The sequence below is a fragment of the Podarcis muralis genome, chromosome 17, assembly GCF_964188315.1.
Source record: "Podarcis muralis chromosome 17, rPodMur119.hap1.1, whole genome shotgun sequence".
NCBI lineage: Eukaryota > Metazoa > Chordata > Lepidosauria > Squamata > Lacertidae > Podarcis > Podarcis muralis.
The window spans coordinates 36387932-36412775 of NC_135671.1; the positions used below are offsets into that span (position 1 = coordinate 36387932).

Genomic DNA, 24844 nt, shown 5'->3' on the forward strand with positions numbered 1-24844 from the left:
CAAGACATAAAACAAGGACAGACACACCCCAACAGCTGCCTCCTACTGTGCCTTGTTACATAGAGCACAGGGTTGAAGAACAGGAGATAAATAAATAGATTTTTATTTATACCCCACCCTCCCCGGCCAAGACCAGGATCAGGGCGGCTAACACATAATATAAATACAGTAAAAACATTAAAAACCAAACCAAACAAAAAACCAAACAAACAGCTGGTTAAAATATAAGTTTGAATACAGTTTAAAATGCAGCCTCGTTTTAGTGGTGGCCCATAGATCAAAGCCATAAGGGAAGAAAACATCAGATATTCACTGGGGCCAACTATCCATGCTGGTCCTACATGGGCCAGCAAAAGAGCCAAGGGAAAATTTATATACAAAATCCCATATAAGGGGTTCCATTAAAAAAATTAAAAATGAGAGGGGGGGTTAGATTGACTCCAGCCCAAAGGCCAGGCAGAACAGCTCTGTCTTGCAGGCCCCGCAGAAAGAGGTCAAATCCCACAGGGCCCTGATCTCTTGTGACAGAGCGTTCCACCAGGCCGGGGCCAGAGCTGAAAAGGCCCTGGCCCTGGCTGAGGCCAATCTAACCTCCTGGGAGTCTGATGGGAGTCTGAGCCCCATAGAGGAAAGGGAGGAAGCAGACCCACTCGCCGTGGGTGGGTCAATCGTTATAGGGACATAGGAAATAGGTTTCTACTGAGGCTATGTGCACATTCGCGGCAGAAGGGGCATTTTCCTCCTCCCTCCCACATTTAAAGCAGCTTTTCTACGCTGCTGTTCACATCAAAGAGGCGGTGGAGAGGCCTTCGCTCAATGCCCATTGCCCAATGCGTTTCCCTGCGCCAAATTCACTGAAGCTGTCCTCTGCGCATGGGCAGTGGCTGCTTGAAATGTACACCCTCACGGCTAACACCATGTGCACTTGGCTTCAAGCACCAGCGGCGAGAGCGCATGCTGGAGCCAGAGGAAGCAGTAATGTGTGTGCCCAGCCTGAGTCAGGCTGTTGGATCCATCTAGCTCAGAATTGTCCACACTGACTGCCAGCAGCTCTCTCTCCAAGATTTCAGGCCGGGGTTTGGATTTAAGAAGTTCTTGTTGATCACTTGCATTGGTGCTAACCCAGATCTAAACAGTGGTACCTCGGGTTAAGTATTTAATTCGTTCCGGAGGTCTGTACTTAACCTGAAACAGTTCTTAACCTGAAGCACCACTTTAGCTAATGGGGCCTCCTGCTACCACTGCGCCGCCGGAGCACGATTTCTGTTCTCATCCTGAAGCAAAGTTCTTAACCCGAGGTACTATTTCTCGGTTAGTGGAGTCTGTAACCTGAAACGTATGTAACCTGAAGCGTATGTAACCCGAGGTACCATTGTAACTGGGTGAAGCAGAGGTATTTTGAGGCAGAGAACCAAGTGAAGAATCTTGTTTGGAAATACAAAACCAGCAATTATTCCCCGGAAGCCTGGGCTGTTTTCCTCCGTACCTGCAGTGCTTTCTCTCACCACCAAAACCAGACCCTCTGCAAGGAAGTGTTGTTTGGGGGGGCGCGGGGTGGGGGGAGATGTTGAAAGAGGAAACGGTCCTTATGACACAGCAATGCCCCCTAGTGATTGTCTTATTTCTTGCAGCAGAAAAGTGTCTATTGATCTGGTCTTTTGGGCCTTGATCTATAACGTGGCCCGCCCTGCTAAACTCTTCCTTGTACTCATCTCCAGCCTATCAGAAATATTCCCAGCAGAAGATAGAACAGCAAGTCCAGAACCTATTTAGCTTTCCCACACAGACAAGTCTCTACCGATAACAGAAATAGCCAAGCCTCAATATGCAGGATATAATGGTCATTTTGTCGTATTTGTAGCTTGTTATTGTTGACTCTCTCCCCCACAACTTTCTGCCCCTTCCTTCCTTCCTTCCTTCCTTCCTTCCTTCCTTCCTTCTTTCTTTCTTTCCCTTATGTCCTGGTTTTCCGGTGTAAAAATGGCTACAAAAGCTCAAAATCACGATTTTTGGGGGTGGTCTCCCCCAAAAAGCTCAATAATTTTGGTGTTTTCCTTAAAAAATATGAATTTTACTGTTTGAAATATGGCAACCATACCCTGATTGCCTCTTCTGCCGTCAAACTGTAAAGTTTCTGGAATCAGACTTTTTTGTGTGTATGAAAACTCCATGAATCACTGTGTACATTGATGGGACTATATTAAAAGGCGAATCTTAATATTTATAATATACAGCTGCTCACCCTCCCTGCTTTCGACATAACGCTGATTCCTTTATCCAGAGATAAATAATAAAAAAGGCAACCTTGCCTGTTTTGTATTTTCCCTTTAACATGGAATCACAATGGCATGGGTCACTCCCACCCTTCTCTTTCTTACTTTGCGTGACGGGCGGAAAAGAAACAAATGAAATCAGTTCAGCTCAGGGGTTATTTAGGTTCTTTTCTTTCTTTCTTTCCCCAAGCCGGAAAAGGAATCATGTGAAATAAACCTTTCGTGGCTAATTCTCTTCCCAGTGCACTTGCAGAGCTTGGGGTTTCCTGCCACAGGAAACTTGCTTTGCTGGCTGCAGGCAAGTGAACAAAGCTCTCCCGGATCCTCCCACGCTGCCCCCCCCCCTCCTTTGGTCAATAACGGGAACCAACAGCATCTTGCAACCCTTCCCTAACTCTCCAACTGGAGAGGCACCGCGGCAGGCGGTGAGGGATCGCCGTCATAAATCGCCAGCTCCTACCCTCAGAGGAGGCTGCATCAAAGATAAGCAGTTTCCAGAACCCGCCATCTCTCTCCACCTTCTCTGGAAAACGCAGTCTTCTATGTCTGCCGGTGCCATTGTGAATGCAGCCCCCCCCAGCTGTAGCTTACCCCCAACCCCCACCAGCACGATCAGGGATGATGACAGCCGGAGTCCAGCAGCAAGGGGAGGGCCTTCTGGCGGTTCCCTCACTGCAAGAAGCGAAGTTACAGGGAACCAGGCAGAGGGCCTTCTCGGTAGTGGCACCCTCCCTGTGGAACACCCTCCCACCAGATGTCAAAAAGATAAACAACTACCTGACATCTGAAGGCAGCCCTGCTTAGGGAAGTTTTTAATGACTGACGTTTTAATGTACAGTCATACCTCGGGTTACAGATGCTTCAGGTTGCGTTTTTTTGGGTTGCGGACAGCCGAAACCCAGAAGTACCGGAACGGGTTACTTCCGGGTTTCAGCGGTCGCGCATGCACAGAAGTGCTAAATCGTGCATGCGCAGATGCGCCGAATCGCAACCCGAGTGTCTACTGTATTTTTAATCTTTTGTTGGAAGCCGCCCAGAGTGGCTGAGGAAACTCAGCCAGATGGGTGGGGTATAAATATATTATTATTATTATTATTATTATTATTATTATTATTATTATTATTATTATTATTTTCGATCATTGCTGGGCTACAGTGTTGGGGCTCCTGAGAAGGCCCAGGTTAAAGATTCAAATCAATTCTTGATCTGGGAATCCTTCCAGGCTGGTGCTGATTCCATTCCATATTGTTTGTGCTGTGTTTGCAGCACCCAAGCGACCTCTCTGGGGTGCAAGCCTGGGCAGTGTGTATGGAGGTCCTGGGATGCCCAGACAAGACCCTCCTCTTGGCCTCTCTGATGTGGTCCAAAGGAAAGAAGAGCAAGACGTTTGGCACCAGCACAAGGCACCATCCAACCGCCTTAGGGACTCCACTCCAGATTTGTGTAGACTTTACTCCTTAGCCTTTTTTTCTCCGAAAGATGTTCCACAAGGCAGGGGGTACGGACTGTCCTTCGGAGTTTACTCCCAAAGTGTGCTGGGCCCAGGGGTAACCCATGAAACGCGGTCCAGAATCTGAAGGTTCTGCTAGGAGTCAGTCTGACGGGGCCAAGGCAGGAAACCAGGCAAGGACAGGTGCAGGATCTTGCATACAGCAATGTTGCTCCCGCAACCTGGGGTGGGGTCTGACAGCCTTTTATCTTTGTCGGGGTAGCAGCTGGTCCTGATCCCCCGGCGACTCACCGCCCTGTCTCGCCCGAAGGCGAGCACTCCTCCTGCGAGTACACAGGTCTCTCCTTCTCTCAGACGGTCAGCTCAGGAGACGTTGGTGGGTTACTAGACCCAGAGGCCTCCTCAGCTTCCCCTGACCAAACCGGTGGTGGAGCAGCTGTAAGTGATGGCCAGCTGAAGGCAAGGAGGTAATCCCCGCATCTGGAGCCAGGGCAGGCTCAGGCCCCTGACTCGGCCCAGCTGGTGCTTGTTCATAGCTGTCAAAGTTTCCCTTTTTTAAAGGGAAATTCCCTTATTCCGAATAGGATTCAAAGGGAAAAGTTGACAGGGGAACCTGTGCAGACTGGGGCTCTTCAGGATCAGGCCCCGGACTTGGTTCAGATGATGCATGAGGCAACGGATCCGGTGCAGACTGAGACTCCTCTGGTTCCGAGTCCGAGCCCGAGTCCCGTCAGGCCATCACACAAAGCTTTTCTCACGAATGAGAACAGCTACAAGGCAGTGAAGGCTTTCCTTCTCCTAGACGGGCTACCTTCCCAGGTTGACGAGCCCCATCTGCCCCTCATTTCCCTACAGCACATTCAGTAACTGCCTTCTTGACTGTTGGACCCGCTATCGGTCTCATCCACTCAATCTGCCGCAGCCCGTCCTCCATCACATGCCAGCAAATTCAGGTTCGGCAATTCTCTCCGAATGGAAAGTCTTTCACAATGAACCATTCCCCCAAAATCCTGCTTTTTGCAATAAGGAAAGTAACTGGGGAAAGGCACCGAAAAATGTGCGGCAATACATGCTTTGATGCAGCAGCGTCTAACCTCCCCGCAAACAAATCAGGATGAACGCTCAATAAACAGGCCGCCCAGAAGTGGGCCAGGTAAGAAGAAGAAGAAGAAGAAGAGTTTGGATTTGATATCCCGCTTTATCACTACCCTAAGGAGTCTCAAAGCGGCTAACAATCTCCTTTCCCTTCCTCCCCCACAACAAACACTCTGTGAGGTGAGTGAGGCTGGGAGACTTCAAAGAAGTGTGACTGGCCCAAGGTCACCCAGCAGCTGCATGTGGAGGAGCAGAGACGCGAACCCAGTTCCCCAGATTGCAAGACTACTGCTCTTAACCACTACACCACACATCAGAATAGTTACCGTCTCTCAGCCCGACTCGCCTAACAAGGATGTTGTGAAAATAAAATGGAGAGGTGGGTAGTGAGTTCATTGGGAGGGGGGGGGGATACAAATCAATATATTTCATCTGTAAGCAGCTGCCTCATTAGGCAAGGAATTACTGTATAAACAACGGCCTCCATCCCCAAAGCAGCTGCCACACACACTCGCTAAATGCATCTTAAAGGCAGGCTTCAAGGCTGCCCATCCACAAACATATATATTCACTGTAATATTGGGGTAGAAGAAGCAGCAGCTGCCTGCTGGCAGCCACAAGACTTGGGTGCCACCAATGCTCACCAAAAGGTCCTGATTCAGCAACTACACTTAACAACCGTTATTCAAAATACTGCCACAAAAAGGTTAACGGAATTTGCCACCTGGTTTGCTGTACGCCGGCTCCCTCGGCCAATAAAGCGAGATGAGCGCCGCAACCCCAGAGTCGGCCACGACTGGACCTAATGGTCAGGGGTCCCTCTACCTTTACCTTTGACTCTGAGTGCAAACAGGCAAAGGGACGCCTACAGAGAGCTTACCGTAAATATAGGACCTCCAGGTCGCCTCTCTTATTTACTACATACATTTATTTTAGATGGAAGTACAAACAACTAATTAAATGGAAACGACGGAGAGCCGAAAGCAACGCCTGGTACAGCCTAAGAAGGGCCTCGCACAACTGTAATGGTTTACGGTTGTTATGGCCATTGGCTAATGCGAATAAACTTTTATCTATCTATCCTGATTCAGCAGTTGTGGTAACACAAGGGGCCACAGTGGTTTTAAAGACACAGGGACGCAGGTGGTGCTGTGGGTTAAACCACAGAGCTTAGGACTTGCCGATCAGAAGGTTGGCAGTTCGAATCCCCACGACGGGGTGAGCTCCCATTGCTCGGTCCCAGCTCCTGCCAACCTAGCAGTTCAAAAGCACAAAGTGCAAGTAGATAAATAGGTACCGCTCCGGTGGGAAGGTAAACGGCGTTTCCGTGTGCTGCTCTGGTTCGCCAGAAGCGGCTTAGTCATGCTGGCCACATGACCGGCTCCCTTAGGCCAATAAAGCAAGATGAGCGCCGCAACCCCAGAGTCAGCCACGACTGGACCTAATGGTCAGTGGTCCCTTTACCTTTTAAGGGTGGGGTGGCTAACCTGTGGTTAACATCTGGAGGTCCACAGTTAACCACACCTTGTTCCTCAGTGTGGAAAATCTGAGGAAACATGAAACTACAATTGCGTAGCTTGCAACCTGCTCTCTGGTCTGCCTTGGCCTCAGACAGGGACAACCAGATTACTACCTGCCTGACTCAAATGTGGTTGTGCCTCTGGACTGCCAGGAATCACATCCATCTCTACACATGGTACCACTCAGAGGATTTTTCTCCTGGGAGAAATTCTTCCCAACGGCTGATGGCAAGGATGAAATCTGCTCCCCATTCTGAGCTAATCCCAGTAGCAACAGACCATTGGAAGCTTGGATCCTTCATGCCTCCCTTTTGCTATTCTAGCCCATGTCAACAAATGTAACCAGGAGGTCTTTTGTCTAAATGCAAATGGACTCTGGGAAAGTGTGTGGATAATTAATTTGAAGGTCTGCAAGGTTATACCTCCTTGTAGCTCCACCAACTATGTGCTATGGATATAGTTAACCCCTCTGAACCAATTGTTGTGTCATTATACTTCATTATACGCTTTAAATAAAGTGCTCTGGCCATCAGACATTCTGGTCTGCCACCAGTAACAGTTACAATCTACGCACCCACTTATCATTGTTAGTATTGCTGTTATTATTAACCACCATGATAAGCTTATTTAATATGCACACACATTATAATTAAGGTGACTTTTCCACACACACAAAATGCCCAGTGTAGTGTAGACACATCACTAAATGTATCGCCATCTCCCAGTTAACAATGTTCATTATCTGGCCTTGTATTTATGGGCCAAAGAGAAGAAAACTGTTCTCTTGCAATATTTTAAAACAACTAGCTGTTCGAAAGGTATTGCTGTTCTGAGAGAAAAGTAAAAACTGACTTGCCACTTCCCCCAGTATTCTGATCCCAGCAGCAACCAGCCCAACACAACTGGATGCTTCTTGCAAGAATATCATCGTTCTTTGGCTCCAGAATCTGGTACTTTCAACATGAAGACATGTTCTGCTGAAACAAACATTATATTTTGCTGCCTATGCTTTGGATGATTATGCCTGTATGTTAATAAGAGAAGCCTGATCTGAGCAACTGTATTTGTAGTGAAATGCAACAGCCATTAGTGCAGGCTCTCCTTTAGGTGCCCCCAGTGCTTTAAAAAAAATGTTTAGGGGTACTGTCATTTTGAGGGACGCGGGTGACGCTGTGGGTTAAACCACAGAGCCTAGGGCTTGCCGATCAGAAGGTTGGCGGTTCGAATCCCCGCGACAGGGTGAGCACCCGTTGCTCGGTCCCTGCTCCTGCCAACCTAGCAGTTCGAAAGCACGTCAAAGTGCAAGTAGATAAATAGGTACCGCTCCAGCGGGAAGGTAAATGGCATTTCCATGCGCTGCTCTGGTTCGCCAGAAGTGGCTTAGTCATGCTGGCCACATGACCCGGAAGCTGTACGCTGGCTCCCTCGGCCAATAAAGCGAGATGAGCGCCACAACCCCAGAGTTGGTCACGACTGGACCTAATGGTCAGCGGTCCCTTTACCTTTACATTTACTCTCATTTTGACTCAAGAAAATCACCATTTTATATTTCAAGTAGGGAAAAAATAAATATTGTAAATGGACAAAACTACAAAGATTCACAAAATGTTTAGGGGTATGCGTACCCCTGCATCCCCCCAGGGGAAAAAAATACTGGGTGCCTGAGCTAAGCTGAGCTGCGTGATGACAGGGCAGAGGGCCTTCTCAGAAATGACGCCCCATTTCTATAATTCCCTCCCCAACCAGGATGCCAACCTTCCTTTATTTTCAGTGCCAAGCAAATATATTTTTGTTCTCCGAGGCCTTTAAGGTGTGTGTTCTAAACTGTTTCGATCAGCTGCTTTTAATTTCTGGGTCTTGGTGGTGATTATTTGTGTTCAACTCGGTATCGATTTTATTGCTATTTTGTTTTGCTAGAAACCACCCTGGGAACACTTTGCTGAAGGGCAATAAACGTACAAAACAAAGAAACCATAAAGAAAATAACGTCATGGTTATTGGATCCAACCTCCGTCCCACAGAGGGCATATCAGGGAACACTGAAAAATAATACTTGCAGTTCAGTTTTACTAAAATAAAACATACCTGCACATGGATATTGATCCAATAATTGCACTTTAATTGATGACGAAGCGTTTTTGGGTGCCAGCACAAGGTTCACTGGCTCTCACATTCAGCCAGGAGCAGGCGAAATAACTTCCAAAAGAGTCTAGAGGTCAAGGCTTCATGACAAGAAATGTGTTTTGGGGGCAGGAGGTTGGGGGGAGGACTGTGGAAATGAAACGAGGGTTGCCAGCAGATCTCTTGAGGCTTAGATCGGCTGCATATGCACCATATACTTCTCCCCTCAAATAATTCTGAGAACTGTAGTTTATGCCTTGCAGTGCTGCAATGCTCAGCACCCATAACAAACTACAGTTCCCGGTATTCTTTGGGGAGAAAAATGTGTTTTAAATGCATGGTGTGTACACAGCCCCTGAGACTCAGTTGTGGCAGCTCATGAGGGTAGGTTTATTTTTATTTTTTAAAAACTACCACCAGCCACTCTTTTCTAACTGATCTCCCCTTTGAGAATACATTTTATTATGCCTGTATTGGTATTTGCCTGTTAGTAAAGCCCTCCCACGGAAAGAGAATTGCTGAGCCAGAATGAAGGTGGGAGAGAGAGGGTTTTGCTCTAACTTCAGACTTGACGGAAAAGGCTGGCTATGTGGGGCCTGGTGGAAAATTAGGCCCCCATCACACCAGACCCTCTGAGTGTCCCTATTTCCCAGGGACAGTCCCTGATTTACAGAAGCCATCCCGGTTTCTGATTCGATCCCGGAATGTCCCACTTTTCCTTAGGACGTCCCCATTTTCATCAGAGAAATGTTGGAGGGTATGGAGTTATGGAACCCCCAAGCCAAGGAGCTAACTATACAACCTTTAGAAGACATCTGAAGGAAGTTTTTTAATGTTTAATGTTTTGTCATGTTTTTATATATGACGGAAGCTGCCCAGAGTGGCTGGGAAAACCCAGGGGTATAAATAATAATAATAATAATAATAATAATAATAATAATAATAATAAATTTATTTATATCCCGCCCTCCCTGGCCAGGGCCAGGCTCAGGGCGGCTAACACCAAATATAAATTGCAATAAAATGTAATAGAAAAACAACAACAACAAACAGTTAATTAAAATACAGCTTAAAATACAGCCTCATTTTAGTAAGGTAAAGGTAAAGGTACCCCTGCCCGTACGGGCCAGTCTTGACAGACTGTAGGGTTGTGCGCTCATCTCACTCTAGAGGCCGGGAGCCAGCGCTGTCCGGAGACACTTCCGGGTCACGTGGCCAGCGTGACATCGCTGCTCTGGCGAGCCAGAGCCGCACACAGAAACGCCGTTTACCTTCCCGCTAGTAAGCGGTCCCTATTTATCTACTTGCACTCGAAGGTGCTTTCGAACTGCGAGGTTGGCAGGCGCTGGGACCGAGCAACGGGAGCGCACCCCGCCACGGGGATTCGAACCACCGACCTTTCGATCGGCAAGCCCTAGGCGCTGAGGCTTTTACCCACAGCGCCACCCGCGTCCCTAACCTCATTTTAGTAGTAGCCCAAAAATCAAGACCATAAAGGGAGGAAACATCAGGTATTCACCCGAGCCAGCTATCCATGCTGGTCCTATATGGGCCAGCAAAAAAGCCAAGGGAAAATTTATACACCAAATCCCATATAAGGGGACAGAGTGAGTCTAAGTGATAAAATTATTATCAGTGGGGTTTTTTTCTGGGATTTCGCATGGGTACACAGCTCTGGCACCTTTTTTTTCTAGAAGCAAAACACTGGTGATGGACGTCCCTATTTTCATCGGAGAAATGTTGGAGGCCACCCTTCTATCATAAAGATGAGGCCCCATGGAGCTACCTGTCCTTTCCTACCCCATGAACTGATTTCATCATTTTCCCATCAAGCACTTCCAACAGGAGAGGGAGGAGACCCAGGAGAAGAAAGAATCTGGGCCTCTATAAAGACCTAAGCTGAGAACATCTGGTCCCACATTCTGCTCTCAAAAGTGCCCAGCAAGATGCCCACAGGCTTTGTCCCTCCTTTAGTGAGTCTAGGTGATTTTGGCCGAGAGAGTGGAAGCCAGGATTTGGGGTCTGTTGGGGTGGGGTGGGGGCATGGGGATTAGACCACTAAGTACTTTCTCTGGTTCCCACTTATCCGTCTGTCTCCCACTCCTTCCTCTTCCATTGAAGTTGGGATTAGAAAGTTTGCAGGGGAATAAGCTGTCACCTGACTTTAAATCGGCTTAGAAAGGGGGGAAAAGGGGGAGACCAGGGAGGGACTCCGGATGAATAATTCTCCCTGCTCCTTCCCACTAATGCCCCTTCCCATCAGGAGACAAGGGGCCCCCTCAAAGCTCCCTGCCATGCATTTGGAGGGCTTAACTCTCTAAATCCTTTCACGCACAGTCCGCACACAACACAGCAGAAGTCTAGGGCGCTCTCTTCTTCCTGTTCTAATCCTCTACAACAGGTCTCCTTTCCCTTCCCTGGGCCCAGATTCCTTTCTCCTGGACCCGCCCTGAGGAGGGGAAGGAAGGAATGTGGATCTTGAACATAAAAAGTCCAGCTTAAAAGGAAAGCACTCAGGGCGTGGAATGCACCGCACACAGCGGAGACCTGGACTGCACCTTGCATCAGGGCTTGTGAAAACTATTAGCTTCTGAGCTTCAAAGACACACAGACACACACACACACAAACACACGGTTTTTACCCCGCACTCCAGCCAAAAAGGCTCCCACGGGTGCGTGTGTACAGTCAACTAAAACAAAACCATTGTTTCCTTCTCAGTCTTGGCTGCATACACACCACACATTAAAGACACATAACTTCCCCCCAATAATACTATGAACTGTAGTTTGGAAATTGTAGCAGGGGCGATAAACTCCTCTGAAATATGTTCTCCTCTCTCCTCTCATTACCCCCGCCAAAGCTTTCTTCACTGTATAATCAGTTTTTCCTGTTCCTGCACTTCCTGTTCCAGTAGGTTTTAGATGCTGCAAGCCAGTCTCTCTACAATTTCCACCAAATGGACCCCACTCACAAACTTGCAACCCTTCCCTCCCAATGGTAACAACATCAGATAAAGGTAAAGGTACCCCTGACCGTTAGGTCCCGGCTCATCTCGCTCTATAGGCTGAGGGAGCCAGCGTTTGTCCACAGACAGCTTCTGGGTCATGTAGCCAGCATGACTAAGCCTCTTCTGGCGAAACCAGAGCAGCGCATGGAAACGCCGTTTACCTTCCCACTGGAGCAGTACCTATTTATCTACTTGCACTGGTGTGCTTTCGAACTGCTAGGTTGGCAGGAGCTGGGACCGAGCAACAGGAGCTCACCCCATTGCAGAGATTCGAACCGCCGACCTTCTGATCGGCAAGCCCTAGGTTCAGCGGTTTAGACCACAGCGCCACCCACATCCCTGCAACCCTTCCCTCCCAATGGTAACAACATCAGATAGTTGCTAGGCAATTCACCAAGTGCTTCCTTCCTCCCTGGCTTCCCTGGAGGAATGGAACAGTCCAGGAAGCGACACAGAAGCAGCTGATCTTCCTTGGACCAAATCTGTGTTCTCCCCACCCCACCCTGGCACACGCTGAAGTCCTTACTAATAACCTTTGGAGGTGGAAATCCTGGACTGGCTTGTGGGTCCTGATCCAAATTTGATCCAGGGTGCACACCTGGCGCACACATTCAAATCCAGGAATTCTAGCTTGCTTCTCTTTTGATCCAGCCCTGTTCTCAGTTCCCAGGCCTGGCCCCCAGCCGCTGGTTAAGTTATTAGATGATGTCTGCACCTGACAAAAGTGGGCTCAGGTGATGCCACAATAAATTTGTACCACTTTGAGCTTCATGCGTCCTTGTTATCTTTGATGGAGTAGATTAGCACGTCTACCCCTCTGGTGTCTGCTTTCTAGTTACAGAAAAATCCCATTGATTCTTCCACCGGTTTTAGTGGGGGTGGGGGAGAGGAGTGGATGGGATTCACCACCAGCCCGGTAAATTAAACTAGGTCAGCCTGCCGCAGAGCTGCTCCCAGTCTCCCTGCACTAGGCCAGCAATTGCTTTGCAGTTGGGAGCAGGACCCAGAAGTTTCAGCTTCCATCATGTACATCCTTGGTCTTCCTAGACTTCATTTACTCCTGCTGTTTGGGTCGCTTCCAAACACAGGGGTCCCAATTCTCAGGCACCCCTCCACACACTGCTGAGCTGTTGACCCGCTGTCTCCTGCAGGCTTTGCCCCTGATCAGGCTGGGTCTCCTTTCATTCCGCTTTCTGCCCTGTTTCACTCATTCAATATTTAACCGGTCCCTGTGGCTAATTCGCAGTGTGATATGAGATGGGTGGGTGTGTTCCTGCCGCGATCGGTGTCAGCCCTGGTTACTACAGAGGGTGGTTTTGGTCTCGGCGTCAGGTTAATTCACAAGGGGATTGTATCTTCCCAAACAGCACCAAAGACCCAAACAAATGGGAAGTGCCAGTTTGTCTTGCCAGAGTGATGCAGCCGCCACCCTGGCTAAGGCTGAGCAACTGTGTATTCAAGAGGTTTATTTCTCCAAGACGGAAAGGCTTCTATTTCTGGGGTGGCTGCGGAGAGGAGCTGTTTATGCAGCGATCCTTCACCCAAACACTCAAGGTTCAGACACTTCTCCTGCACAGGGAGGGGTTATTATGCCAGGAATGCACTAACCCACACCAAATCACAGCCGCTTCCCGACTAGAGGAGGGGAAAAGGTCACAGTGTCCACATCCAGGTATCACTCAAATGTCATTTGTCCATCTCATGAGGTTTCTGCCCTCTGTTGACTCTCCAGAGGTGGGGAGAAAGGCTCCCTTCCGCTGCATGCCCCCTACCAACATTACCATATATAGCAGCTGATACTTAATCATGCCCACCAACTCACACAGATTCTCCTGCAGAGGAGTGGGAAGTGGTCTAGACAGGCCTGCCAGGGTGTCCTATAATGAGAGATTGGGGTTTTTGCTCTGCCACAACTCTGGGGGACTTGCTTAAAGGCAAAGCGGTGTGCTCTGCCAGATCTTCTGTCTGCTGCCCTTACCCATTCCCCACAGTTCCTACACCCGGGGCTGCATTAGAGCCCTTGAACAGAGCCGTGGCCACGGATCCCAGCCCTGCCACAGATCTTGGTAATGGTGCTGGGCAAGCCCCTGTCTCTCCTTGCTAATTTACGATCTGTAAAATGGGAGCAATGCTAGCAATTACACTGCCTTGCAGGATAGCCGAGAGAAACATGCATGCGTTTATCTGCCTTGAAACATAGGAAAGGGGTGGACTTTAAATCTAAATAAAGATGTGGTTTCCGACCCCTTGTCCCCCAACGCCCCTACAGAACATGCACAACACACAAAACCCTTGGATCAGAGCTAAGGAATTCCTATGGAGCACAAAGTCTTCCCGTCCCAATTCTGCCCCTTTGTGTTGTTTTCATCTCCTCCTCCTCCTCTTCCCAGCCCCAACACACTGGTGGAGGGTTGGCCCACCGCCAAGGCTGTTTCCCCCTCCCCACAATATTCCCCCTCGTACCCTGAAATAGATGGGTGAGCGGTTTTGCCCCCCACCCCCTGTAAACTTTTAAGGTGGGTGGATAGGGAACTACAATAGAGACTCCAGATATATATATATATATATATATATATTCACATATACACACACATATATAGATGAGAGGCCCCCTCCTCAATTGCCCATCTCCCTGAATGCTTACCATTTCCTACCCGACAATGTGGATTCCCTCTGGATCCGGGTTGGGCTTTTCCTTTTAGCCGTGTAAACAAGCCAGGTGTGTGTATGTGGGGCCGGGGTCTTCACTCCCAGCGCCGACCCCATCTCCAGCCGGCCGAGCCAGCTTTCTTCCGCCCCATCGACAAGGGGGTCTCGGGGAATCTCCGTCCAGGGGGGGGGGGATTCACCCTTCCCGGGGTTCCGAGCAGGAGGGCGAGATGGGGCGGGGGAGGCGGAGACACGGCGGGCGGGAATGCAGAAGGGGGGGGAGAGAGGTGGTCTTATTGTTTGTTTACCTCCTCGCGTCCGGCCCCTGGCGGGTCATCCTTCTTTCCCGGGGGCGCGTGCGCGCGTCTCCCACTTTCACACAAACACAGACACGCAGAGGCCGGCTGTCGTGCAGGATGGCTGTTGGCTGCACACCCCGACGGACGGGGTGTGTGTGTGTATGTGTCGGGGTATGTGTGTGTGTGTGCATGTGCATGTGCGCGCGTGTGCGCGCCTTATTCTCCTGCTCTCTGCTTTAACCCTTCGGGCGCTGGAGACACAGATCTGAACATCCCTGCTGCGTTTATATGTGTGTGAGGGGGCGGGGGTCCTCCTCCTCGGAAGCCCCTCCACGCCCTTTTAATCCTGGAAGACCCTGCCGTTTATAATCTCAGGTGTGTGTTTGGGGGGCTGAGAGAGAGAAGACGTAGGTTGCGATTGCCAGGTGAGGAGGGGAAAGAAAGGGGTCTCTGCATATGCATATGTTTTGACTTCGCTGGCCACTGGCATTTAAAACAAAGGACAAGATCCAGCCGATATCAAGTACTCCTTCATCCGGATCCTACACATATTTTTTTTACCTGCAAGTAAATCATTGATTTACTGATTGTTCCGTAGATCTGGGAGACCACCCGCTTTCCAAACCTCTCTCAGTGGATTGATGTCACTCAATCCCGTCTTTCTCTGTCCGAAAAATTGGAATGGGATAATTGTTTAGTCGTGTCCGCCTCTTCGTGACCCCATGGACCAGAGCAGGCCAGGCACTCCTGTCTTCCACTGCCTCCCGCAGTTTGGTCAAACTCATGCTGGTAGCTTCAAGAACACTGTCCAACTATCTCATATCTCATTTTTGACCACATCCAACTTACCCAGGTTCATGGTTCTTACATTCCAGGTTCCTATGCAATATTTTTCTTTACAGCATTGGACTTTCCTTTCGCTTCCAGGCATATCCACAACTGAGCGACCTTTCGGCTTTGGCCCAGCCGCTTCATCAGCTCTGAATCTACTTGTACTTGTCCTCTGCTCTTCCTCAGTAGCATGTTGGACGCCTTCCGACATGAGGGGCTCATCTTCCAGCATCATAACTTTTATATGCCTGTTGTCTTTGTCCACTGAGTTTTCTTAGCAGGGATACTGGAGTGGCTTGCCGGTTCCTCCTCCAGGTGGGTCACATTTGGTCAAAACTCTCCACTATGACCTGTCCATCTTGGGTGGCCCTGCACGGCATAGCTCATAGCTTCTCTGAGTTCTTCAAGTCCCTTTGCCACAGCAAGGCAGCGATCCATGAAGGGGAATGGAATAATAAGCTATACTAAACAGTGTGCTTCAACTTGAGCCCCAGAAACTGCTTTGAATACTGGACGGGTGAGAGAAGAGGTTAAAATGACAATCGTGCATCTGAACACGTGCAGAATGCTTAGGAATCCGCTGATAAATCGGGGCTTCTGAATCGAAAGTTGCTTGCTTGCAGGCAGGCTTGAAGAAGCTCCTCTTTTTAAAAAGAAAAGAAATGAAATGAAACCACCACTGTTTGTTGTGAGAATGAAAGTGACTTTGCACTTTCAATGTGATAATGAGGAACAGTCAGGCAAGGGTAAATGACAAAGACACATTTGCACACAGCACAAAGATTAAGTCAAATATACAGCTGCACGACTGTGACAACTGAGAACTACTGGCTTATTGGTGCAATTATGCACACACTACGGAAATTAATTTTGGCCTGGTTCACACACATGCAGGCTCATCACTCGATGTACGAAATCCAAAGACTATCTGCATGTGTGAATGGTCCGTCACAAATATAACACCGGAGACAGTTTCATGTTATCTCACTACACATGCAATAGTGTTAGTTATGTCAATTCATGCATTCAGTTGCCAGTCACCAAAGTCTGATTCCCACATGTGTGTGCACCTCACTAGTTCTACTTTAATGCTGTAGAAACCAGGCCTGTCCTGACTCCACACAACTGTATGTGAAGCGCTCGAAACACGCAGTATGCCTAGGCATACTGCTCAGAAGTAAGTGTTATTTAGTTTACTGAAATTAGTGTGGGTATGAGACTGATGCTAAAGTAGTAGTAGAATGACAGGTACTATAGGTTCAAATAAGGGACACGGGTGGTGCTGTGGGTTAAAGCCTCAGCGCCTAGGACTTGCCAATTGAAAGGTTGGCGGTTTGAATCCCCGCGGCGGGATGCGCTCCCGTCGTTTGGTCCCAGCGCCTGCCAACCTAGCAGTTAGAAAGCACCTTCGGGTGCAAGTAGATAAATAGGGACCGCTTACCAGCGGGAAGGTAAACGCGTTCCGTGTGCTGCGCTGGCTCGCCAGATGCAGCTTGTCACGCTGGCCACGTGACCCGGAAGTGTCTGCAGACAGCGCTGGCTCCCAGCCTATAGAGAGAGATGAGCGCACAACCCTAGAGTCTGGCAAGACTGGCCCGTACGGGCAGGGCTACCTTTACCTTTTTATAGGTTCAAATGAGAAAGATGCAGGTGTGGCTTCTATCTGACCCACCAAACACTCACTCTGCACCATAATAAAGGCAGAATGGAGCTCCATGTGGGAAGAATAAGGCAGGGATGGGTGCAAGGGCATGGCTGACAGCTGGAACATGATGCGCAACGGGCATGGCAGACTGGAAGAGGTGTGGCAGGCCCTCTAGAAAGCCCTGGGAGGCAGGATTAGGCCCGGGCACCAGATGTTCCACCCTGCTACTATAGAAACTGAGAGGAATGGGTAGATAATAGGAAGACAGAAGGATAACTGACAGGTGGAATCCATAGTTGCAAAGCAGAAGTAGAGAAGAGAGTAATGAAGAGATAGTGAGTATATACATATACTATATGCATATCCTTAAGTGGATATGATCTCATTTTATTTTCACAGCAGCCTTGTAAGGTAGACTTGGGCTGCATTACACTATACCATGCGTAGTCAAACTAAGGTCCAGGGGCCGGATCTGGCCCATCGCCTTTTAAATCCAGCCCATGGATTGTCCAGGAATCAGTGTGTTTTTACATGAGTAGAATGTGTCCTTTTATTTAAAATGCATCTCTGGGTTATTTGTGGGGCATAGGAATTCGTTCATTATTTTTTTCTTCAAAATATAGTCTGGCCCCCCACAAGGTCTGAGGGACAGTGGACCGGTCCCCTGCTGAAAAAGTTTGCTGACCCCTGCTATACCTTTAAAGCACATTCTTTTTCCTCAAAGAATTCTGGGCGTTGTAGTTTGTTAAGGGTTGCTGGGAATTGTAACTCCGAGAGGGGTAAACTGCTTGGGTGGGGAATATGCTTCTAACACCTTCTTTAAAGTGACAGTGTGTTCAGATCCTTGCCCAGCCCAAGATTAATTTTACATTGGGGATTTGATGCCAGGTCTGTTCTTTGCACCACCCTGCATGCAGAAACGTAGGCATTCAGGACTCCAGAACAGTGCAGGCAGCGAGAGAGAGGAGGGAAGCACCGAGAGAGTGTGTTAATCCCTGCAAAGCCTGGCATTGAGCAGCCAGCAGTTCGCACAGCTTTGTATACCAGGCATATGCGCGACCCAAACAGACACAGTCTGTTCCTCGCCAGCTCCGTCAGTTCCCGGGAAGACACCGCTCCTCTGCTGGAGGGAGGAAAGAGAGCTTTGCAGACCCAGCCCAGGAGTCCTGGCAATGCAGGAAGGGGTACCATTTGCCCATCCGCGAGCCTCGCCAAGGGGCCCCCGCGGGTCTCCGCCGCGCAGTGCTGCTCGCTCCATCAGCTGAGCTGCAACAGAGGCCCGGGCAGCTGCAAATCGCCCCATCATTTCCTCGCCTGCATCTTAGGTGGGCTGGAGAGAGCAGGAATCCGGCAGCTTGGAAACCGCAGGTCGTGGCGACAGCGCCCCCTTCTGACTCTGCCTGCAGCCGCAGGCGCGTTCCCTGCGCCCACTTTCAGCGGGGGAAAAAAAGCTTTTGATGAAATTTGACTGATGAAATTTAGAGGCAACCAGCCGCAAAGCTTGCCTTGGGGACCGCGGTCATTGGGAGGGTGGGAAAATATTTTGCTATTTTTTTTTTTATTGTGCTGCCTTTACTTTTAAAAAGTTATTTTCTCTGCAGTATCTTACTCTTGTTGGCAGCCTTGAGCAGCTATGGAGAAAAAATAGGGATGGTGGCATATGAAGGGTTAAATAAATCAAATAAATAAACTAGAAAGAGGCTGGATGTGAACCTTAATGGTCTTGATTTTGATGTTCACCCCATATATGCCTGTGGCATTTATTCAAACAGCAATTTTTAAATATTAAAAGTGATCTGTTTGTATTCCTATCGCAAAAGGCCGCTAGTCCTATGAGTCTGTCACATTAAAAGAAATGAGAGTGGAAAGAAGTGAAGGGGGATCTTGTGGCACGACAAAGACCCACAAATTTGTTATGGCATAAACGTTTATGAACCATTGTCTGCTTTTTCAGCTGTAAGGCTTCAACATTAACCTTAATGCAATGTTAGGTAAAGGTAAAGGGACCCCTGACCATTAGGTCCAGTCGTGACCAACTCTGGGGTTGTGGCGCTCATCTTGCTTTATTGGCCAAGGGAGCCGGCGTACAACTTCCGGGTCATGTGGCCAGCACGACTAAGCCGCTTCTGGCGAACCAGAGCAGCGCACGGAAACGCCATTTACCTTCCTGCTGGAGCGGTACCTATTTATCTACTTGCACTTTGACATGCTTTCAAACTGCTAGGTTGGCAGGAGCAGGGACTGAGCAACAGGAGCTCACCCCGTCGCGGGGATTCGAACTGCCGACCTTCTGATCGGCAAGTCCTAGGCTCTGTGGTTTAACCCACAGCGCCACCTGCGTCCCTTTAGATAGTTAGATAGTTCAGTGCTATTTTCATACCCATACTGCAGATGAGGGAGACTGAGGTTGAAGGATAATGCAGTGTTGCCCACAGATTAATTTTAGACTCTGGGCAATAGTCATATGGAAATCCTCTCTTTAGATAGTAATGTGCATTTGCTTCGACATATGGCAAGCCATTTGGGAGCCTTCCTGCTCATGGGGTTGTGTTTTGTTTTTTACCAGCTGCACAAATTCTTCATCAGATACCCCACACTAAAAGAAAATGCCAAATAAACACAAAGCATGCTTTGTTCCTTGCCTGCACTGGCAGTTTCTCCAAAGGAGCCCGTGGCTCTTATGTACCATACAGTGACAATTCATTTGTGCATCTGCCTCAGCTCATTAACAGGCACAAAGAGAGAGAACTTTTCTTAAAGCTCAGATTCATGATTTTGTGGGATCACAGAATTGTAACTTTTGCCCAACACGGGGCTCAAACCCACAACCCTGAGATTAAGAGTCCCCTGCTCTCCCATCTGAGCTACCCAGGAGTGTCACATAGCTCAGACACCCTAGTGCTTTCATTATATTTACAAGGGTGCAAGGAAGCATTACCTGCCTTGAGATGAAGGTGCAGAAGAGAAGGTTCCAGCCCAAAAGAAGGTGTTTTAAATTGCTTTGGGCAGTTTCAGTTTTCAGCACATTCTATCCTTTTGTAATTTGTGTACGTGCTGTTCTTGACATGCTGCTTAATAAAGACATATGCCTAACGTGTCTGATTGCCGTTCCTTTTTGAAAAAATTGTGCATTATCAGCTTTCCAACAACACTACTTCCTGCCTCCACTTTGCAGCTTCCCTAAAGCCATCAAGTGAGTTTGTGGTAGAGAGAGATGAGATCTGAACCAGGGATTCTCTGCTTCACAGATCATACAGTGGTAAAGGTAAAGGTAAAGGGACCCCTGCCCGTACGGGCCAGTCTTGACAAACTCTAGGGTTGTGCGCTCATCTCACTCTATAGGCCGGGGGCCAGCGCTGTCCGGAGACACTTCCGGGTCACGTGGCCAGCGTGACAAAGCTGCATCTGGCGAGCCAGCGCAGCACACGGAAACGCCGTTTACCTTCCCACCAATAAGCGGTCCCTATTTATCTACTTGCACCCGGGGGTGCTTTCAAACTGCTAGGTTGGCAGGCGCTGGGACCGAGCAACGGGAGCGCACCCCGCTGCGGGGATTCGAACTGCCGACCTTTCGATCAGCAAGCCCTAGGCGCTGAGGCTTTTACCCACAGCGCCACCCGCGTCCCGTCATACAGTGGTACCTCGGGTTAAGAACTTAATTCGTTCTGGAGGTCCGTTCTTAACTTGAAACTGTTCTTAACCCGAGGTACCACTTTAGCTAATGGGGCCTCCTGCTGCCGCCGCGCCGCCAGAGCACAATTTCTGTTCTCATCCTGAAGCAAAGTTCTTAACCTGAAGTGCTATTTCTGGGTTAGCAGAGTCTGTAACCTGAAGCGTATGTAACCTGAAGCGTATGTAACCTGAGGTACCACTGTACTTGTAACTGCTGTTCTCCCACCTCTCGATAATACTTCTACAGCCTACAGGAGTGACAGGAATCTTTCACGTAAAAAGGTAAAGGTAAAGGACCCCTGACAGTTAAGTCCAGTCACAAACGGCTCTCGGGTTGCGGCGCTCATCTCGCTTTACTGGCCGAGGGAGCCAGCGTTTGTCCGCAGACAGTTTTTCCAGGTCATGTGACCAGCACAACTAAGCCGCTTCTGGTGAAACCAGAGCAGCACACGGAAACGTCGTTTACCTTCCTGCCGGAGTGGTACCTATTTATCTACTTGCACTTTGACGTGCTTTTGAACTGCTAGGTTGGCAGGAGCAGGGACCGAGCAACAGGAGCTCACCCCGTAGTGGGGATTCAAACCACCAACCTTCTGACTGGCAAGCCCTAGGCTCTGTTGTTTAGACCACAGCGTACAGCGACATTAAAAAGAAAGAAAAGCATCCCCAGACTCCAGTTCTGAAGTGGTCCACCCCACTAGGGCACCTCAGGATCCAGCCCTTTATTCTATTGCAGGTGTAGGCAATGCTTCTGAGTGTGCGCGCTAGTCTAGCACTGGTTTGCCAGTTCTTTTGCAAATGCAATTCGAGGTGCTCACATTAGTGCTTAAAGCCCTACAGCAGAGCTTTCCAAACTTTCCTTGCTGGTGACACATTTGTAGACATGCATCATTTCACAACACAATATAGTGGTACCTCGGGTTACACACGCTTCAGGTTACATATGCTTCAGGTTACAGACTCCGCTAACCCAGAAATAGTACCTTGGGTTCAGTACTTTGCTTCAGGATGAGAACAGAAATCGTGCTTTGGCGGCGCGGCAGCATCAGGAGGCCCCATTAGCTAAAGTGGTGCTTCAGGTTAAGAACAGTTTCAGGTGAAGAACGGACCTCCGGAACGAATTAAGTACTTAACCCAAGGTACCACTGTAATTCAGTTTTACTAGCAAACTGGAGGTTAAACTAACCCCTTTCCATTCCCCCTACCGGTCAATGTTCTTTATTGGTTTCATTCAATATTACATCTATTCCATTCATCATCAAAAATATCATAGAGTACAAAAAAGAAAAAATAATGAAATACACCCAAAATTAATAAAAAAGTCAACACCTCCATAACTTTAAATCTTAAATAATCTTCTACTTTCCCAGTGTGACTTCCATCTGCCTCACTGTGGGTCCTTTCTTCCTTTTTTAACTGTGTTCTTTTTCACCTTATCAATTATCAGCATTATATACACTATATTATCCATCTGTCATGCAATTTGTGAAAATTAATCGAAGCACACTAAATGTTTTATTTGGGAGCAATGTTTTTTTAAGTACCCTCCATAGCATCTCCACTCTTTTATAAAAATTTGGCTTGTTTGATTCCTGATTATTTCTGTCATTTTTGCAAGTTCCAGATATTCAGAAAATTTTATCTGCCATTCTTCTCTCGTTGGAATTTTCTCTCCCTTCCAATTCTTAGCAATCAACATTCTCACTGCTGTTGTTGTGTATAGGAATCCCCTTCTTTTATCACTTGGGATATCTGTTGTCAAAATGCCTAGAAGAAAGGCTTCCGGGTTTTGGGGGGCAAATGTTTTTTAAAACATTTTTTTTAAAATTCCTCATAAATGATATTCCTTTTTCATTTTATTTTTGTACACCCCCACCACCAATCCCTTTCCAACCCTGGGAGCGTTCGCACAACACACCTACAGACTCCAGTCGACACACTAACGTGTCGTGACACACAGTTTGGAGAGCTCTGCCCTACAACAACTTAGGCCCCAAATATCCAAAGGAACGTCTCCATCCCTACTGACCAAGCTTCCTGTGTGTAAGATCTTGGTAGGTGAGACTCCTTCGAGGTCAGGTGAAGCCTTCTTCCCCATCTTCCCTTGCAGGGAAGGGGCAGCATTTGGTGGTTCGCCTCAGTTGCCCAAATGTCTTGGACCAGCCCTGCTGCCACCCTCAGAACTGTGGGCGACGGTGGCTCAGGAAAAGGTTTCCTTTGCGGCAGCCACTGAACTATGGACTCCCTCCCTGCCGAGGTCCATCTAACATAGTGAAGGCATAGTTCCACTTGGAGTGGCTTTACATGTTTTTACAATTGCAACCATTTTATCTGCTTTTATAATTCTATATTCTACTGTTGTAAACTGCCCTGCCCAGAGACCATATGGCAGGCGTGTCCAAAGTCCGTTTCGGGGGCCTAATCCGGTTTAATCCGGCCCCTGTGGCAGTTTGTTTTCTGGGGTAAAATCCTAAAAAAACCCTCAACAACTTCTTTTAAAAAAAATCATTTTTATTGATTTTCCAATAAAAAACATCCAATTAATATATCCCATCATAATACTTTTTTATTTTAATTGAAGTATTAAAACCTCAACAACTTCAATCCTTAAAAAAGGTCAACAATTTTGGTTGGCTCCTTTGTCGGCCTCCACGGCCCTTCATTTCATCAAATCTGGCCCTCTTTGAAAAATGTTTGGACACCACTGCCATATGGTGAAAGGCTGCTAAGAAATCTTACGAGGGAAAAGAAGTAAGTCTATAATATGCCCCACAATTCCTGATGGTAGAAAATGTGACATCCAGTAGCTCATGGTGATATGCCTAAAAGTGATAAAACAATCATTTAGTGCAATCATACTGGTGGAATTATAAGATGGTAGTAAGGTTGTGCCTGAATCCATTATGCTCCATGTTCCATGTCTTTGATATACAAGAATATGAGTAGGCATGGCTGACGAAGCCCGGTTGGGCAAAACAAGGAATTATCCTGAAATCCTTGTCTTATTTTCTGCATGTGCCATTCTTCCAAGTTCTTCGTCTGAAACCTGCATACAAGGAATGCTAGAATTCTTGAAATCATCTTTATGTGGAACACTACAAGATTGATATTAGAATTCCACATCGTGGATGCTAATATAAGAACTGAATAGATTGTATTTCCTGATCAATCTGCTGGACTTTAACTTCTCATAATATGTTTTGTTTATATGATAAGTTGGTCTATAGAACCATATATCTTGATATGATATGTTGAATCACATTTGAATTTTTTTTAATAGAGGTACATACAGCCTGTTATGTTTGTGTTGTTGGTAGTTAAGGTACTAGCAACTTGTTTGGAAATCAGGAGGTGGGAAGGAATTGGGTATGATTCACCACTAAACTCACATGTGATTATTGTGGGAAAAGCCAATTAACGTGTCTCGGACTGCAGTATAAGGAAGATTTGGAAGATAACGACAACAAATAATATCTATTTTGTTGGTATTTATGAGATTTCGTAGATTCTTTCCTTATATGTATGGCAGCTTTATATTGTCTGCTGGGAAAGGGACAAGACAGAAGAGAATGTGAGACAGCAACTGTTACCTGTGGTAATGAAACCCACTGATTTATAGAATCATAGACTCTTAAGAGTTGGAAGGGAGCCAAAGGTCATCTAGTCCAACCCCGCTGCAATGCGGGAATCGATGGCCTGATTCTCTGATGACAATATTGTCATATTTGTCGGTATAACAAATCTCTTCAATAATTTATGTGCTCTTGCGAAGGAATGAATAAAATATGATAACCGTGAGTAACGACAGAAATTTAGCAAATTCAGACATGCAAGGTTGGAACAGGGTCTTAGCTGATAGCCAAATTAATACAGGACGGGAAGAGTATTGCAATTTCCTTTGGGAGATCACCAGATCAGATCCGGACCCTGGAATCTATTTACCTCGATGTTTATCTCACAAATCTCAGCTATCGGTTGCCTTAGGGAGACCTAACCTTCCCCCCCAGTTGGCAACATCATGCAGGTGGCCCATCCGTCTAAAAATGTGAGGTTCAAGGGCGCAAGTTGACAAGCCGGACTCGGACCTGCAATCTCAGTCATCCGCGGCGGCGATCATTCTGCACATGCTCAGAGGCACGCTTGCCAGCGATCCCAACCCACGTCCCAGCTGAGCGCCGACCAATTTTAAGACCCCGTCGCTTCGCCTCGGCGAAGTGATCGCCTCCGATCCCAGCTCCACCCGGGGGAGGATCCCAGTCTGATGTCATTTCCCGTGGAGAT

At 47.9% G+C, this 24844-nt stretch overlaps 1 protein-coding gene across 2 annotated transcripts in view; it reads right to left on the reverse strand.

The window, feature by feature from the left end:
- CCDC120 (coiled-coil domain containing 120) overlaps window positions 1-14589 on the reverse strand; it is a 45907-nt gene extending 31318 nt beyond the window's left edge. The window contains exon 1 of one of the 2 annotated variants that reach the window (XM_028711878.2): window positions 14425-14589. The gene's annotated coding sequence lies outside the window, so the exon portion shown is untranslated. Of the gene's footprint in view, window positions 1-14111; window positions 14377-14424 lie in introns of those variants that run through there. The other variant, XM_028711877.2, reaches the window with a different exon arrangement.
- Window positions 14590-24844: the final 10255 nt, after the last annotated feature.